Below are 18,254 nucleotides of genomic sequence, written 5' to 3' on the forward strand. Positions count from 1 at the left end.
GGGTCTTTTGACAAATGCTGCCCCTGGCTGTTTATTTTCCGTTTTAAAAAAGGATTATTGAGGTCACACTGACATACAATAAACTGCATATATTTAAAATGCACAATTTGATGAGTTATGAAACATGCACACACCTGTGAAACCATCACCACAAGCGAACAGTAAGTATATTCATCACCCTGCTCCTTTGTAAGCCCTTCCTCCCCTCCCCACCTTCTCCAGTCAACCACTGATTTGCTTTCTGTCACTACAGATTAGTTTGTATTTTCCAGAGCTTTCATCATACATTACCAGGATTCTTTTACTCAGCATAATTATTTTGAGATTCACCAGGATTCAGTTCTAAAGCAATATAGTATGAATCCTCTTGGCACTTTATTTGCCCTCCTTTGTTCCCTACAGAAATTTGCTCACATTTTCAGCTTGACCACTCCAAAAAGTTAACTCACTAAACTCTCTCCTGAAAGAAGAAAAACATATTATAAAGCTCCATTCACTACCAGACGACCATTCTCCTTTCCCAAGGGAGAAGAGCCACAGCTGCCACAAAACACAACACTGTTACCAACTTCAAGCTTCTCCCCCATCAAAAAGCAGCAAAATCAAACCATGGTTACAGAATCTTAAATTCTTTCCTTTATTTTCAACAAGCTGAAAAAGGAAGAGGGGGCGGCCTGTTAGCTTATCTGGTTAGACGCAGTGCTCTTAACAAGGTTGCCTGTTCGATCCCCACATGGGCCACTGTGAGCTGCGCCCTCCACAACTAGATTGAAACAATGACTTGACTTGGAGCTGATGGGTCCTGGAAAAATACACTTAAAATAAATAAAAGTTTTGGTTTTTTTTGAAAAAAAAAAGGAAGAAAAGAACTCTATAGTGATCTGTCCTTCAGAAAGACTGGGTCTCTCCCTGGAGGAAGAGAGTCTTTGTTTCGCTATTCACTATTTGGGTTCAGTCACTCTCCTGCCTCCCAAAGACACAGAGCATCTGTAGTGCAGGGGTGGCTAGCTCTTTATCACTTACTATTGCTACCTGGGAAATCCTGTAATGAAGTCAACACAGTTCTCCAAGCACACACTCAAACAAAAGTTGATGTTCTATACATAGATTCATGTCCTCAAGCAACCGTTGAAGTCAAACATCCTTAGCTCCAACATGGTTAAAGGTTGTATTTCAATCCTGAATACTTTCCCTCCTTTAAAAAGATAAGACGGAAAACCCTCCCAGAAGTCATGTCTATTCCTTGTGGCCCTAGAAAGGAGCTAGACAAACAAACAGCAGTGCTTCAAGAAAATCGTCACACCAGACATTTTTTCCTCCTTCAAATTAGTTTGAAGGTTAAAGATCCAGAAGACTATTAAGCACAGGTAGGGTGGCTGGATAGCTCAGTTGGTTAGAGCAGGAGCTCTGAGCAACAGGGTTGCAGGTTCAATTCCCACATGGGCCAGTGAGCTGCGGCTTTTGCAACTAGAGTGAAGACAACGAACTGCCGAACTGCCGCAGCTCACTGACTGCAGCTGAGCTACTGAGCAGCCGGCTGGCTCAGTTGGTTAGAGCTGCAAGCTCTCAACAACAAGGTTGCCAGTTCGACTCCTGCATGGGATGGTGGGCTGCGCCCCCTGCAACTAAGATTGAACACAGCACCTTGAGCTGAGCTGCTGAGAGGCAGCTGGATGGCTCAGTTGGTTGGAGCATGTGCTCTCTACTACAAGGCTGCCTGTTCGACTCCCACATGGGATGGTGGGCTGCGCTCCCCATAACTAAATTGAAAACAGCAACTGGACTTGGAGCTGAGCTGCGCCCTCTGCAACTAAGATTGAAAGGACAACTTGACTTGGAACTGACGGGTCCTGGGGAAAAAACACACTGTTCCCCAATAAAGTCCTGGAAATATACACTGTTTCCCAATAAAGTCCTATTCCCCTTCCCCAATGAAATCTTTTAATAATAAAAAAAAGAAGCAGCACAGGTAACCTCATCCTGGCAAAGTCAGATAGTCTGAAAGATCATTGCTTTGTTCACCTAGTGACAGCTCTTGAGCAGCTGCCTGGAGACTTTGTTTGCACTGGGCTAGATAAACTCCCTTTAAAGGGGAGGCGGGGGAGGGGGGGGGAAGAAGGCCAGGGAGTCATTCACACAATCATAGTCCTACAGCTGAATGTAAAGTTGAGAAGTACTGGAGGAAACTGACTACAAAAGAAAATGGTTGATATTCTATTTTTTAATTAATTGATTCAGTACCTAGAGGCTTCTATAAAGAATTATAACCTAAAGAGCTTTATGGATCATTGACTATACATAAGAACTATATATATATATATATGTATTTATTTTTCCCCCATGGGTAAATCAAGCCACCATTCTCTTAAGTTTGAAATATAGTAAAACTCAGCACATGCCTTCTCCATATCTCTTAGCAGAGAAACATCAATAATGAGAATTGGAAGAGTTCTTAGATATGACCTCAAGTAATCGCCCACCACATCCCCAAAGAGGAGCTCCTTTCTGTAACTTCCTGAGAGGGGACCGCATGCCTCATTTCACTATTTCTTAAAGCAGTCTTAACTGTTATATAGTTGCTCCCTATAAAAAGCTATAAACTATTTAAATCTTGATCCTAAATCTGCCTTAGAGTCACACAAAATTAATTTTATTTTTTACCATATGATAGACCTTTAATATTTTTATTTAGACTTAAATAGCCTCAAATAGATTTCTCTGTCAGAAAGAGAAACTGAGGGGTGGGGGGGAATTGGATGAAGGTGGTCAAAAGGTACAAACTTCCAGTTATAAGATAAGGAAATACTGGGGATATAATGTACAGCATGAAGACTATAGCTAACATTGCTGTATAGCATATTTGAAAGTTGCTAAGAGAGTAGATCTTAAAAGTCCTCATTACAAGGAAAAAAATTTTTTTTGGTAACATATACATATATGAGGAGATGGATGTTAACTAAACTTATTGTGGTAATCATTTCATAATAAATGTATGTCAAATCATTATGTGATACACCTTGAACTTATACAGAGCTGTGTGTCAATTATAGCTCAGTAAACCTGAAAAAAAAAACACACACAAAAACGAGAGAGGGTGATATGGAAAAATATAAAGCAGCTGGTTGTTTCTTTTTCCAGGATGGGCCTCAATTATGAAATAGGTATATTTCTTCAAATCAGAATGACAACTTTGCAGTTCTTCTTCACATGTGGGCCAGAAAAGTTTCAACTATCTGTACACCTGGACTAATTCATGGTGTCCAAATACTGTTTCTCAGACAAAGCACTAAGGAAAAAACCAAACAAACAAAAAAATGATCTTTCGTAACAGCTACCTGTGGAATAGGGTCACATATTCCAACTCAAGTTTTAAGAAGCCACATGGTTTAATTCATTCACTGAGAATCAGAAAAACTTGAGCTTTCTTAAAGATGGCCATTAAAAACAGTGATTAATGCACCCATTTTCAAGAATTTTGACAGTCTTCGCCACTGAGATCACTGGCCTCTTGAAGAGCTGTGTAAAACAAAGCAATTCTTACTCTGAGGGAAAAGGAAGCAGCAGAGGAACGGGTACAGTAGGGCACTACACTGGCTGCCTACTCGAATCTCCCCGTTCTTCCCCATTCATCAATCTAGCTCAGAAATGCTTCTGGTGTCTACCTTCCTCTAAGGACACTTGCTCAGAGAAAGTGAACATATTCCTGAGACCTAGGAGGTGGATCTTAATTAGCTAGACAAATTGGGGTAATTGTTTCCTTTTAGTGACTGGTTTGGAAAGGGACAGGTGACTTGTCAATAGTGAGACATGAGAGGACTTTGCTGGATGAGTGGCTTCAAAGGCAGCTTCCTACTGTATTTATATATATATATATTTTTTTTTTTTTTGGGGGGGGGAGGGAACAGGACTTTTATTGGGGAACAGTGTGTATTTCCAGGACTTTTGTGTGTGTGTGTGTGTGTTTTTCCCAGGACTCATCAGCTCCATTCAAGTCAAGTTGTTGTCCTTTCAATCTTAGCTGTGGAGGGCGCAGCTCAGCTCTAGTTCCAGTCACTTGTTAGTTACAGGGGGCACAGCCCACCATCCCTTGGGGGAGTCAAACCGGCAACCTTGTTGTTGTTGAGACCTGTGGTTGAGAGCCCGCGCTCCAACAGAGCCATCTGGCCACCTGGGAGCTGAGTGGCAGCTCATTGACTTCATTCTAGTTGCGGAGGGCGCAGGTTCACTGGCCCATGTGGGAATTGAACCGGCAGCCCCATTGCCCAGAGCTCGCACTCTAACCAACTGAGCCACCCATCCACCCCTGTATTTATATTTTTTAAAAAGCCACTGGAAAAATAAATGGTGGTTATCTTCTGATGAAGGTGCTCTTGTGTGCAGAGTATTCCTGCAGGGACTATGGCCACAATCTCCCAACACGTGGAGGACGGCAGAGCAGGGAGAGGAAGCTGGATCCTAGATGCTGTGGTATGCCCTGAATTAGTCAACCTGGGTCCCCCTAGCTCTTGATGTGAGGTCATAAATCCTCTTATCATTTAAGCAATTCTGAGTTGAGTTTACAGTTCCTTTTAGCCAAAAGCATCGTGAGTATGTTAAGAGGAGGAGTATCTGGACCAGGCAGAGAAGGCCAGCTCTGTTAGGTAGAAGTAACTGACAGGGAGAGAGACGTTAATAATCAACTACATTTTTTGAGTGCTTACATTGTGCCAGGCACTACCCTAAAATGCTCTATGTATCTCATTTCATCTTACAACAACCCTGTGAGATACATATTATCATCATCACTACTTTATAGATAAGTAAACTGAGACACAGAGAAGTTAAATAATTTGCTTAAGACCACACAACTGGTACACAGCAGCATTAGGACTCAGTACCTGGAAATTTGGCCCTTGCCCTTGCTTTCTTAACCTTTATGCAATACTGCCTCTAACCAAGGGGACAGGTGGTCAAAGACCAGGCGACAAAATGAAGTCTACCAAAGATACAAAGGAATCATGGAATCATAATTGGAAGGGTACTGAAAAGATTTTTCATTCAGCTCCATCCTTCTGCATCTATAATCTTCCCCAGTCAGGTTCTTGAATCATCAGTAACTCTGAAAAAAGGTTATCCTGACCCTGGTTGTATACCTCTAGTAAAGGGAAAATCTTTACCTCCAGATATCTTTTTTGGGGGTGGAAATTATAAAGAGGCAAAACTCACCTTCCTGTTATTTCCTCCCACTGGCCCCAGGTTAGTTCTCTGTGCAAGTTATAAAAGAACAAGCTTAATCTCGCTTCCATGTCAGTCGCTTATAGAAGACAACTTTATTTTACTTCCCTTTTCTAAACATTCCCAGCTTCTTAAGTCAGGTCTTCACATCACATGGTCTTAAGTCTCCTCACCATTTTGCTTCTAGGACAAAAGATGCTGTCCTCAAGTTAACAAAGGCTAGTAATGAGGGGTCAGTGTTTCTATTCCAGAGTCAAGGTCCATCCGAAGACACACTGAGCTCAAAATCCATCAGAAGATCTTTCTTGAGCTGAGGCACTCCTTTGTTCTCCAAAATAACTTTTAACGACAGTCATTTCCAGCCCTGAAATCCTATGCAGAAGGCTCTCCTTACTCCTGGGGCTTAAGGATTCCTGGAAACAAATTTTTCTGGGCCAAAACAAAAGCAAAAGTTGCAGCTAAGGGACAAGACAATTTACTTACTTGAAAAAAAAATAAAAGGCTTAAAAAGCGAGACTAAAGCCAGTACAAAAGGATTAAAAGGCAGAGACAGAATTTCCACTCTTCACACTTTACTTGGTATAGAGAGGAAATGAAGGGCTTGGGAGGTTTTTTGGTGGTAGAAGAGGAGAGGAACTATTTCCTATGTAATGTGACTAGAACAAAGCCAAGACATTAAGCCCCAGGAGAGCCTAGATGTCTGCTTCCCTACCACCTGCTTGCGCACGGTACATGTCATCCGGACAAACTGCACAGTGTTCCGGCAGAATGTCTCCTGAGGACACTGAGTGGGCTCAAAGCTGCACAGAGGACTGTCAGAAGTGAGGGGCAAGGAGACCGAGTGAGGAAATAAGATGATACAGAGGACGATGCTTGGGAGCCAAGATTTGGCAATTTTCAGGAAGAATACTGCATATTCCCCATAAATTTTTTGACTGCCAAGGTAAGTACCTCCCAGAGCACAGCGAGATTATATATCCTTCCATCAACTCTATAAACAACTTTCTAGGCATTGGGCCAAAAAGAATGTATTATATAGAGGACACTCAGAAACAGGACAGTTTCATTTTCTCCCTTTTAATCCATGGCCAAGTAGAGACTGCAAGCAAGAAGATAATAGCTAGAGGCTAAAAATTCTGACTTACCCTGTGGCAAAATCCCTGTAGAATTTCTAGTCTTTTACTAATTAGTATATCAAGAGTAAATTATTTCCAATTGGTACCCATATTTTAAAAATTGTTTAAAATCTAGGGACTCAGGAGAATGGAAAAACAAATTGTGGTATATTCATATAACAGAATACTATTCAACAATAAAAAAGAACGAACTGGGCCGGCCCGGTGGCTCACGCGGTTAGAGCTCCATGCTCCTAACTCCGAAGGCTGCCGGTTCAATTCCCACATGGGCCAGTGGGCTCTCAACCACAAGGGTGCCAATTCAACTCCTCGAGTCCTGCAAGGGATGGTGGGCAGCACCCCCTGCAACTAAGATTGAACACGGCACCTTGAGATGAGCTGCCGCTGAGCTCCCGAAAGGCTCAGTTGGTTGGAGTGCATCCTCTCAACCACAAGGTTGCCGGTTCGACTCCCACAAGGGATGGTGGGCTGTGCCCCCTGCAACTAGAAATGGCAACTGGACCTGGAGCTGAGCTGCGCCCTCCACAACTAAGACTGAAAGGACAACCTGAAGCTGAATGGCACCCTCCACAGCTAAGACTGAAAGGACAACAACTTGACTTGGAAAAAAGGCCTGGAAGTACACACTGTTCCCCAATAAAGTCCTGTTCCCCTTCCCCAATAAAATCTTTAAAAAAAAAAAAAAAGTAAAGCACTGCTTGCAATAACTAATCAAAGAGAAAATCATTAAAAAAAAATAAAAAAAGAACCAACTTTTGGTGTTTGCCTTCCTCTGTGGACACATGATCAGAGAACGTGACAAAATCCCTGAGCCTTAGGAGGTGAATATTAATTAGCTAGATCAATTGTCGTGATTCTGTTTCCTTTTTGTGACAGGTTTGGAAAAGAACAAGTGACTATATCATCATCAGTGAGACATGAGGGGATTCTGCTGGGTATATACTGACATAACCAAAAACATGGCTGATCTCAAAACTATTATGGTAAATAAAAGAAAGATCATCTCCCTCCAAAAAATACATATTCTATAAATCCATTATATGAAGTTCAAGAGCAGACAAAACTAGCCTACAATGCTTTAAACCAGAAAGTGGTTGCTTAAGGTGTGGGGCTAAAATATTCATTGGAAAGACATAAGAAATCCTTCAGGAGTGATAGAAACATTCTATCTTGTTTGGGGTAGTGGTTACATGGCTGTATACTACCATTTATGAAAACTTTTTAACTGAACGTTTAAATTAAGGTCTGTGGAATTTATTGTATGTTATTTAAACACACAGGGGGGAGAAAAATGCCTTCAGGAGTCAAGACAGCAGGAAAGAACTATCCATAAGGTCAAAATGGAAGGTTAAAAACAAAATTGTTTAGGTGCTAATGCGTAACAAGCCTATTCTTACACTCTTTGACATAGGAGTTAGGAGGGAAAAAAAGCACTAATGTTTTTGAACAAGATTATGAACCTGGTTCTTTATGCACTTCAACTCATATCCACTTCGAGTAGTTAAGCAACTTGCCCAAGGTTGCCCCGCCAGTAAGTGACAGAACCAGGTAACAGAACTCTGATACTAATTCTAAAGTCTACATTTTTTCTATGACTTTGATGATTGTTTCTCTACATTATTTAATCCTAACAAAACTCTTTGTTACAGAATTTTTAAGATGAAGAAATCAAAGCTCAGAGGAATTAAATAACTTTCCCAAGTTAAGTATTAACAAGAGAGGCAAGGGCAGGATTCCAAACTAGCTGTGTCGGATCCCAAAGCCAAAGTTCCCAAGGTGGACATTCAGGAACATTCTTTGGTGTGAAGTGTGAGATGGGAGGGGTGCCTAGATCTAAAGCCTCTCTTTGGAGAATGTCAGTGGTGGACATATTTTGGGGTTCAAAAATTAGGTTTGTAGAGGCATCTGGTTAGCTCAGTTGGTTAGAGCACGGTGCTCTTAACAACAAGGTTGCTGGTTTGAGCCCCCTGTGGGCCACTGTGAGCTGCGCCCTCCACAACTAGACTGAAACAACTACTTGACTCAGAGCTGATGGGTCCTGGAAAAACACACTTAAAATAAATAAAACTTAAAAAAAAAATTGAGTTTGTAAACTCTCCCATCTTTTCACTCAATCTGGGCTATTCCTTGTGACTTTAAATTTTTTAGTTTATAGAGAGTATTTTATTTGATCTTCTCAAGGTATAAAATATTATCTCCCATTTTATAAATGAAATACTAACACTCAGAAATACTAAGTGAATTGTGCAGGGCCATACAGTACATGTATAAGGAGGCAGAATTCAAACCCAGGTCTTCTTGATTCCAAAATCCCATGTTCTTTCCACTACAACGCCCAAACAAAGGACAAAAAACCAAAACAGTATGATAACTGCACCCTAAAGAGGTAAATGGCTCATTAACCCTTGGGTGAGGGGCAGGAAAAAAGGCTCTGCTAAGCTATGAATGAGAGATATGGGCTCAACACTCCCCTCTCTTCAAAGAAAGAGAATGTAAAGCACTCATGGAACATGTAAAGCTATAGTTATGTGACAGTTACCAAGTCCTTTAAAGACTTCAGAATTCAGCTGTCATAGGTTTCATTAGTACCAGGCCAATAAAAATAAAAACAATGCTAATTTTCTAAATCAAGAAAGCGTGAGAAAATCATTCTGCTCTATAAATGCAAAAGGATTCACTGGTGTGTAAGGAAGGCCACAGGAGTTGGCTGATGTCCAGAGCAATTCCTTAGGCAAAGTAAAGAGAGAAACGAGATTAAAATGTTCTAGACATGTACCCTTTTTCTTTGTTCAATATCTGTTATGGCTGTACTTGCCCTGAAATGAGAACTGCAGGTGCTTTGATCAATGGACTGTAGTGTTAGTTGGGCTTCATTATAGTTTTTTATTGGCTTCTCTACATTCTTGGCCCAAAATGCCCATTTTACTTCCTCGAGTAAAACAGAACAAATCATATTTACTCTTCTTTCAAAGAGCAGCAGTGGGGCTTTTCCCTCTGCTGCTTCCATTTTCTCTAGCTTTATCATGGTAATGCCACTAGGTAGAAAATAACCCAGAATCTTAGGGATGGAAAGCACCTTGAAAGTTCACACTCTCTTTTTCCATGCCCTGGTAAAACTGCCCCCAACTCAACTCAGGCAAAACACTCTGGAAAAGAAAAGAAAAGAAAAAAAAAATCACAGTTTACCTACTGTTGATGGCATTTCAGGATGCCTTCTATTGCTAACTTAAATGCCGGGCCACTAAGTCCATACTGTCCTATGGTGATGACCTTAGAGGTCAATGCCTCCACCTGTTAGGTGAAGAGAACACCTAAGTCAATAATTTAGTATTAAAAGAATCTCAAAATCTAAAATTGAGTGTGAGACTGGTCAGAGAAATGAGATAGGAACAATCTAATTTCACATGAAGGAACCGGAAACCTTTAAGAATCATCATTCCAGTCTGTGGTAATTTGTTATGGCAGCTCTAGGAAAGTAATACAAGTAGTAAATACACCTTCTATGAAGTATCCTTAAAGGAAGTGGGCAGCCCTTCTTTACTTTACTCATCCCTAATTCCTGCTGGCTTGAATGTAGAAGTAAAGGCTGGTGCTTCAGCAACCGTATGGGACTGTGAGATGATACTAGGATTGAAAACTATAGAGAGGGTGGCAATCGATAGAAGAAACTTGGGTCTTGACTAGACCAGCCCAGATTGGACTATCTCTGAATTTTCTGAATGTGAGAGAAAAATACATTTTTTGTTTTGTTCAAGGTACTATTTAGGTTTTGCTGTACATATATGTTAAAAGCACACATACACACACAGTATAGTAGGAATAATGATGAAAATAACAAACAATTCCTCAATTCCTATAAGCAAGGAATCCTGCAGCAAAACCCTGAGCTTATATGTACGTGTGAGGGAAGAGGTAAAGTGAGGGAAAATTGTCATTTTTATGGAGGATCTAAGAGCATCAGCCTGTTCTCTAATACTACCTCTGCTGCAAGGAAAAGGCTGAGCATCATCATAGGACGAGTTAGGGGCAGCAACCATCAAAATAAAGAACATTCAATCTCCAGAGTACAGAGGTAGCAAGGATGTTATAGTGAGTAAATTGTTTAAGTAAGGTATTTAAAGAACAATGTTTGATGGCTCAGATCCTAAGGAGGCCTCACTTCTAGAATGTTTATCACTGATCACTCACTCTGTTGTATGTACAGTAAGACATTTTACAGGTAGATATTATCATTCCTTTCTTTACAGAAGAGTAAAATGAAGATCTAAATGATCAGGGAGAAAATCCTGTTGACTCTAATTTCAAAATATATCCTAATCTGATGACTTCCCACACGTGTACTGCCACCACCCTGGTCTAAGCTGCCATCTCTTTTGGCTGAATGATTGCAATAGCCTTCTAACTGGTCTCCTGCTTCCAATCTCACTCCGCTACAGTATTTCTTAAACAGAGCAGCCAGAATTGTGGAAAAACATTTCAGATTATATTACACCTTTGCGCAAAATCCTCCAGCTGCTCCCCATCTCACTCAGAGCAAAAGCCAAAGTCCTTAACATGACCTCTAGTTTGCCCTCTAACCCTCTCTCTTATTCTTCCCCCCACCCACACAGTTCCACTCACACTGACTCCTCCGTGTTCTAAAGCCACGTTAGGGTGACTGCTTTTACTGTTCCTTCTGCTGGGATGCTCTCTCAGACAACAGCATGGCCTATGGACTGTCTCTTCAGATCTTGACTCAAATGCCACCTCAGTGAGCCTCTCTCTGGTTACAACTAAAATTACAAATCCAAATACTTCCTATCCTACTTCCTTAAGGCCTCCCCCACAAAAAGTTACTCAATCAAATAACGAACAGACTTTTTGCTCCTCGTTGCTTAATAGATGAATCTGAAGTTTGCTGGTTTGTTTTCCTCTGAGACAAAAGGCAATGGCAAAATGAAAAGTTCACATCTCACTCATAGAGGCTCGAATAGCTCCAAAGAGGGGAACAAACTCATGGACCTCTTGATTCTCTTTTAATCCTTCAAATAGCTAAACATGGGAGCTTTGGAGACGAGAACAAGACCCACCGTTAGTTTTCAAGTATCCCTGATGTAAAACATACAAAGAGAAACATAATACTCTTGACTTCTTTCATTTACAAGATCTAGAGGGGGAATTTTCTTTGTATGAATGAATCAGTCTCTAAAGTAATAAATAAGGCACAGAAGACAATACATGCCGTGATCTGCTATGACAAGGAACTAACACTGAGCTGAAAGAAATCTCCCAGACCAATGTTAATAAATATGAACACGCTGGCAAAGTGAAAACGGAAAACACAGAAGCTACTCCCAGTGAATCTTCTAAGTCCAAACCAAATGGCACGTAACTGGAACATCAACAGGGATCTACCATATCAGAGTTGAAGAAAAAAAAGGGAATACAAGGAAAAGCTGCCAATTCCTGACTCAGCTTTAAAACTACCAAAATAATCAAGGCCGCTTCAGATATAAAGACAAATCTCCTCTGGTCTAGAAGGCCCGAGTTTGACTTAGACTTGGCATAAGCCCAACTGACTGCAGCAGCAGCTCAATTCACAAACAGATGATAGATATTTCCTACCACATCTTCTCCCAATCAAATCACATTAAGAAGATAATGTATCATTATAGTGTTTATATTAAACAGCTAATTCTGAAAGAAAAGAGAAAAACACCATTCTTGAAACATTTTATTTCACAGCTCTATATATAGTTATGGTATTAATGTCATATATCACTGAGCAAATGAATTCTGCAAGGTTAAATGATGATGTGTTTATGTTCTATCTGCTCATTGGCCCCTAGGTCAGCCAATCTGAACCAGGACTCCATAGCAACAGGCTCTATCACTAAGAGCTACAAGATGAGATGCCCCTTACCCCCCCCCTTTAAATTTAAAAATAAAGCATTTTTCACAGAAACTGCTGCAAACACTGTCAAAGAATATCTCTACAGACAAATAAGAAATGCTGTCCTTCTGATATACTAAAAATGAATAGCGGGGGGAAAAAAGTCAATAGCAATGACAATGAATCTATGCAAACAACAAGGGATCCCCAAAACTCTGAAGATTTCCTCTTGTTTAATTTAATCCTTGAACTGCAAAAAAACTAACACCAGGACAAATTGAGGGATTACTATAAGGGGAGTGCTGCCCAGCTAAAATCACAATATTGAAGCTTCCCATGCCATAATATATAGAGCTAACCTTTGTTTCCCATAACTTTTTTTTGAAATGTTAAAATCAACATTAAAACTCACAGATATCAGGCTTTTATTCTCTATATTCTCAAATCACAGTCAGCTCTTACAGTCCTTGGAATTCTATGTCTGTCCTCTTCTCTATACTCCCCTCCCCATTATGCTTAGAGAAAAAAAGATTGCCATGTCCAAATAAGGAAATTATACATTTGTTCTTCACATACCACATGCCCCCAGTCCTTCTCTCTCAGTGCAGGCCTCCTTGAAGCAGAGGAAACACGGTAATTACAAACCAGATGAGGAGACTAGACAGAAAAAGACTCATCATTCTCCCCAATGTGGTCATTAACATTCTATAATCCACCTGATGTATTATAAGGTATTCCCCCCTTTCTGGCATGCTTTTCATCAGTAACTGACTTAATATCTCTGGCTGCAACAAGCTACTTTTGTCCCCACCTTCTGGTACATGGTGGTAAGTGAAGGCTGAGAAGTAGAATCTGAGAGGTTAGGGTTAAAATTAGCTTGGAAATTGTACATTTTCATCTGGCTCATATTATCATATTTTTTGTTTTAATTGTGGTAAAATACATATTACATAAAAATGACCATTTTCATCATTTTTAAGTCTACAGTTCAGTGGCATTAAGTACATTCACATTATTGTGCATTATAGAAGAGAAAATGGTCTCAGGCACAAACGCCCTGGCTGCAGGCAGGGGACTGGGAGGCTGGCTGGAGAAAGGAAGGGAGGAGGAAGCACCAAGTGGCAGTTACAAAATAGTCACGGGGATGCAAAGTACGCATAGGGCATACAGTCAATAATACTGTGAACTATGCATGGTGTCAGGGGGTGCTAGACTTATGGGGGGATCACTTCTTAAGTTAAATAAATGTCTAACCACTATGCTGTACTCCTGAAACTAATATAATACTGAATGTCAATTGTAACTGTAACCGCAGAGCCAGCTCCAATGGTCCTATCTTGTTTGATGAGCTGCTGAATGGTTTTTCAGGGGCAGACCAGGGCTGTGGGTCACACAGCTGAAGCATGCACAGAGGAGATGCCCGTGCACAGAGGAGATGCCCGTGCACAGAGGAGATGCGCAGAGGACAGAACTTTGGCCTCCACTGGCACCTGGAGCCAAAGTCTCGCCCAACCCCACCCCGGCACACAAAGGACCAGGACATAACTGGAACTTGAACACCAAAACTCTTTCAGAAGCCAAGGGTCCACTGTCCAGGAAGACCCAGTGTTAACCCCCCTTTTCCATAAATGGCCAAGTTCCAAGGTCCTCTAATTAAAACTTGCCCACCAGCACTTCTGCATACCTGTGTTACCCCCAGCCCCTTAAAACCCTTAACCTAGTCCAGAGGGCAAGATGGAGTTGAGGCACCATTAGGTCTCCCATCTTTTTGGTTGGTGCCTATTCAATCGATAAACCTTTCCTTACTCCAAATCTGACATTTTTAGTTTTGGCCATCAGGCACACAGACTTTGGTTTGGTAACATAATTGAAAATAAAAAAATAAAAAAGTAAATAAAGATTACAGTCATTCTTTCTACGACTATTTACTAAACATGTATTTATTGTACAACACACATATTAAGAATTATAGTGAATTAGTGAATATAGTGAATATAGTGAAACAGTCAAGTGTTAAGAATATCTGACACTACTTCCCAGTAAAAACAGCCACTGACATGTATATTTTCAGTATATTTTTCACATGATGAATGTAATTTCCTATATACACATCTTAGTTTTTAACAAGTCCGAAGTAGATGGACGTCTACATCTCTTGTGAGCACTGAGTTCCAAGGGGCCCAATCCATAAGGGCAGACTAACATGAGAAGCAATAGACAGAGTACCAGAAATTTCCTAGAACAGAGAAAACCCTTTCTGTTACACTATTTCAAATCTCCCAAGAATTCTTAAGGAGACAACCCATAAAGGGGGTAAAAATAACTTGTAGTGGGAGCCATAAATTATATCAAAGCTAAAACAAAAGTGACCGCACAGAAATCACTACTAGGCCCCTCTCTACATCAGTTTCCTCTCTATATGTTCATAAGAGAAAAACAAAACATTTCACTCTGGTCCTATAACCTTTTCTCTTTTCTTAAAGATCTTGCACCAGTATTATACATATAAAGGGACAGCATACTTATTGATCTCAGAAGGACAAGACACTGCACGAATAGGATATTTTCTCAGTGATGTTGCTTCTCAATGTGAAAGCCCGAGGCTCTGATCATAGGAGGCTATTTTCCTCAAATAATAGCAATAGCAGCAGCAGCAGCAGCAGCAGCAGCAATCATTTATCGAACGTTTACTGTGTTCCAAACACTATGCTCGGGAATTTATACAAATTATCATACATACACACACACACACACACACACACACACACTCACCATAACATAATCTGAAAATTTACTTTCAGATAATAACAGTAAGGATTTAAAATATTTTTATTCTTGTTCTATGATTAGAAAATTACTATAGGCTTCTTTATATTTACAGAAAATAATACAAGTATTAGAAGAAAAGAAAAATCACCCATAATCTGTAACTCAGAGATAATTCTTTTAATAACAGTAATGTTTTGAGATATATTTTTCTAAATTTTGTTTCTATATTTGTATGAAATTGTTATCCATATTAGATATGTTTCCATGTCCAATAATTTTTATGTAATTTACATTATATAGAATATTTTTATACTATGCTTTTTACTACTACTAAACTGTGACCATTTTCCCATTATTATTTTTAACAGTCATTTTAAGAGCTGTCTAATAACATACATGTACCATAATTATTTCCCTGTTATTGACTATTTAATAAAATAATGCTGTGATGAGTATCTTTGTATTTAAATCTTCATTTACATTTCTCATCACCTCCCTAGGATAAATACATTCTATAGTTTTGGAGATAAAAAAAATTCCCCCTTAGTTCACTCCAGTTGATAGAAACAAGGACAGTCACACTATCTAATTATAGTGTTTCTCATCTGGTTCACTTAGCACCGCCCATGAAAGTGCCTGGACTTGAAGGACATTCACTCAGGAAGCGCTCCTCACTTTTTTTCTTCAACTCATGCCCCTTTTTAATAATATTAACTCTCCTTCCCCATAGATTCCACCAGAGAAGATATGTACCCTGTACTCCTTAAGATTCACTGGCCTAAGATACTTCATAGGGAGGAAAGGATAAAACGCTACACAGGTTGGTATTCTCTTTGCCACGAATGTTGCACACCTTACCAGCTCTTGTCAGGGTACCTTGAAGTCATCCAAAAGGTGAGTCCTCAAAACACACAGAAGAGTAATACTCTAAATCTTTAGTATGAAATTAAAAGAAGGTAAAAGGGCATGGAGCTATTCCATATTTTAGTATTTGTTTGTGTTTTGACATTTAGTCTATTTAAGATTCCAAATGTTTAAAAGCTAGATTTTAAGGAGTTTTTAAACATAGTACTTCATGTAAATCTTAGTCTCACAAATACACGGAGGAAGAACACCACACCAACTCACACAGAGAAAAGCAGAGGAGAAAAAGTTTCAAAGGTAGACAATGGGTAAGTATGTCCTAAGATTTTAAAGTAGCTCAGAATCAATAGTAGAAAAAAAAAAAAAGATCAGCCATCATCTATAGAAGTCAAAAGATCAATGGTGGCCAAAGAAAGAAATGGAGAGCTGTTAATCTGAGGGAATTTGTTTTCCAATTTGACTTATAAACATCAAATTAGGAAAAAAACACCAAAAGAACCAATTGTGTCAATTTTAATCTTAAATATTTAGATTATACTTATATTTATTTTTAAAAGTCAATATCCTACATGGCTTGAAAATCTCTCCTGACTTCCTCAAAAATTATGGGTGACCTGAAGATATAAATGGTATATCCCTGTTTAATTTCTAAATATTAATAATGGCTAATGATAAGTAAGCCTTTAAGATGACCAGGAACTATGTTAAAGGCTTTACATGTATTAACTCTTTTAATCCTTAAAACAACCCTAGGAGATGGATACTATCATTACCTTCATTTCATACGTTCAACATATGAAGAAATGGAAAGGTTAAGTAATTTGTCCAAGGTCACAGAACCAGCAAGTGGCATAGGTGGGATTTGAACTCAGGCAGCCTAAATCAGAGTCCAAGCATTTAGCCACTATGTTTTTCCAAAAAACAAGCTCCTAACAGGCTATATAGCAGTGGGTGTGGGTGGGTTATGAGAGGAGAACATGGGAGAGAAGTACATACAGTAATTTTCAGGCACAGAAATAGTCATTGTCAATTTCGCCAAAAAGTTCTTCCAACATATTTCACATTTTTAAATATCCCAAACAGGGTGATGTTAAACACTTTTTGCAAAAGCAGTTCTTGAGCTTTTCCTCCTCCTTTAATTAAAAAAAGTGGAAAAAAGGAAGGATAAAAAGAAACAAATCTTCTCCATCGTTTTTTTCTGTAACCTTTCAAAACCTTGGTTAGAAAACAAAGATTAAAAAAGAAGGTACCTTCAGTTGAAATAAAAAGACTTCTAAATACTATTTCCATTGCTAATGATTGAAACATTTAAGAAAGACTTTAGGTCTAACTCATTCACTCCCAAATGGAAGAAAAACCAAGTTAACAAAAACCATCTTTTAATTTCACAGCCATTTTCTTCCCCCTCAAAGGCTATTCTTGTCCTCAATGCAGACAAGAGAACCGCTCCCAGTGACGTCAGAGCAGTCTCCCAGCAACGATTAATGAGGGTTGTCCACCACAGGGGTTTCCTGAAAAGCTAGCAAGAAATTATCTACATATTTGCTGCAATACTAAGATGCATGGATGCAGTGGAATTCCTCTTAACCCTTACAGCTCCAGTCTCGGGCAAGTTTGTAATAGGTTAATTCTTCTGGAATGCTCTTGGTTTATCCTAGGATTATCTTCCTTTCCTGCTTCCCCCACTTCTTTCTAAATAAAATTAGAATTTTGTTAGTTTGAAGTATTTATGGCTGTAATAAATATTAATATAATTGAATCATCATAAAAAATAGGACTGCATAATGTAAGCTGAAAAGCAGACATTACTTTTTTTACTTCACATATATAACTTAGAATAAATGGAAGCATAGAACAGAAAAGACTATCAGGATAAAAAATAAACCAGCAAATTCTTAAAGATAATTTTCCACATATGCTATCCAAATACATCCAAAGATAAGCAAACCTTAAATTTTCCTAGGCTCTAGCCTATTGAATTTTTCACACTGACCTTTGCAGGCAGCCCTCCACAGATCAGTGGTATTAAAATGGAGTTGCATAAAAAGGACCTGGACACCCAAGCACTTAATCCAAAAAGATAAGTTCACATCTAGGAGTATATCTAACCGTTTCTTCCTAAACCTTTGCTTTAGCTCCATACATTCAAAATGAGAGTTTTACTCTTAACTCCAGTGGCAAGGAATTTATGTAACCACCTATTTTTGAGGTCTGAGAAAACAGCGAACAAACTGCATGCTCAGGACCAGTGCAAATAAGGTAGAAAAATTCCAAATTCTATAACTCAAGCTAGAATTATTCATGGATGATAAGTTCCAGAAACCTGCTTATGAGACATTTCCATTCCATATTTAGAAAAAGCAATTAGGTAAAATTCATTAGCAGTAAGACACATAGGG

At 39.3% G+C, this 18,254-nt stretch overlaps 1 protein-coding gene across 28 annotated transcripts in view; it reads right to left on the bottom strand.

Annotated features, from left to right (window-relative positions):
• R3HDM2 (R3H domain containing 2) overlaps positions 1 to 18,254 on the bottom strand; it is a 135,374-nt gene that overhangs the window by 42,397 nt on the left and 74,723 nt on the right. The gene's annotated exons all lie outside the window — the stretch shown is intronic.

Source organism: Rhinolophus sinicus, chromosome 1 (assembly GCF_057876585.1).
Source record: "Rhinolophus sinicus isolate RSI-liver-muscle chromosome 1, RSI-T2T, whole genome shotgun sequence".
Taxonomy (NCBI): Eukaryota; Metazoa; Chordata; class Mammalia; order Chiroptera; family Rhinolophidae; genus Rhinolophus; species Rhinolophus sinicus.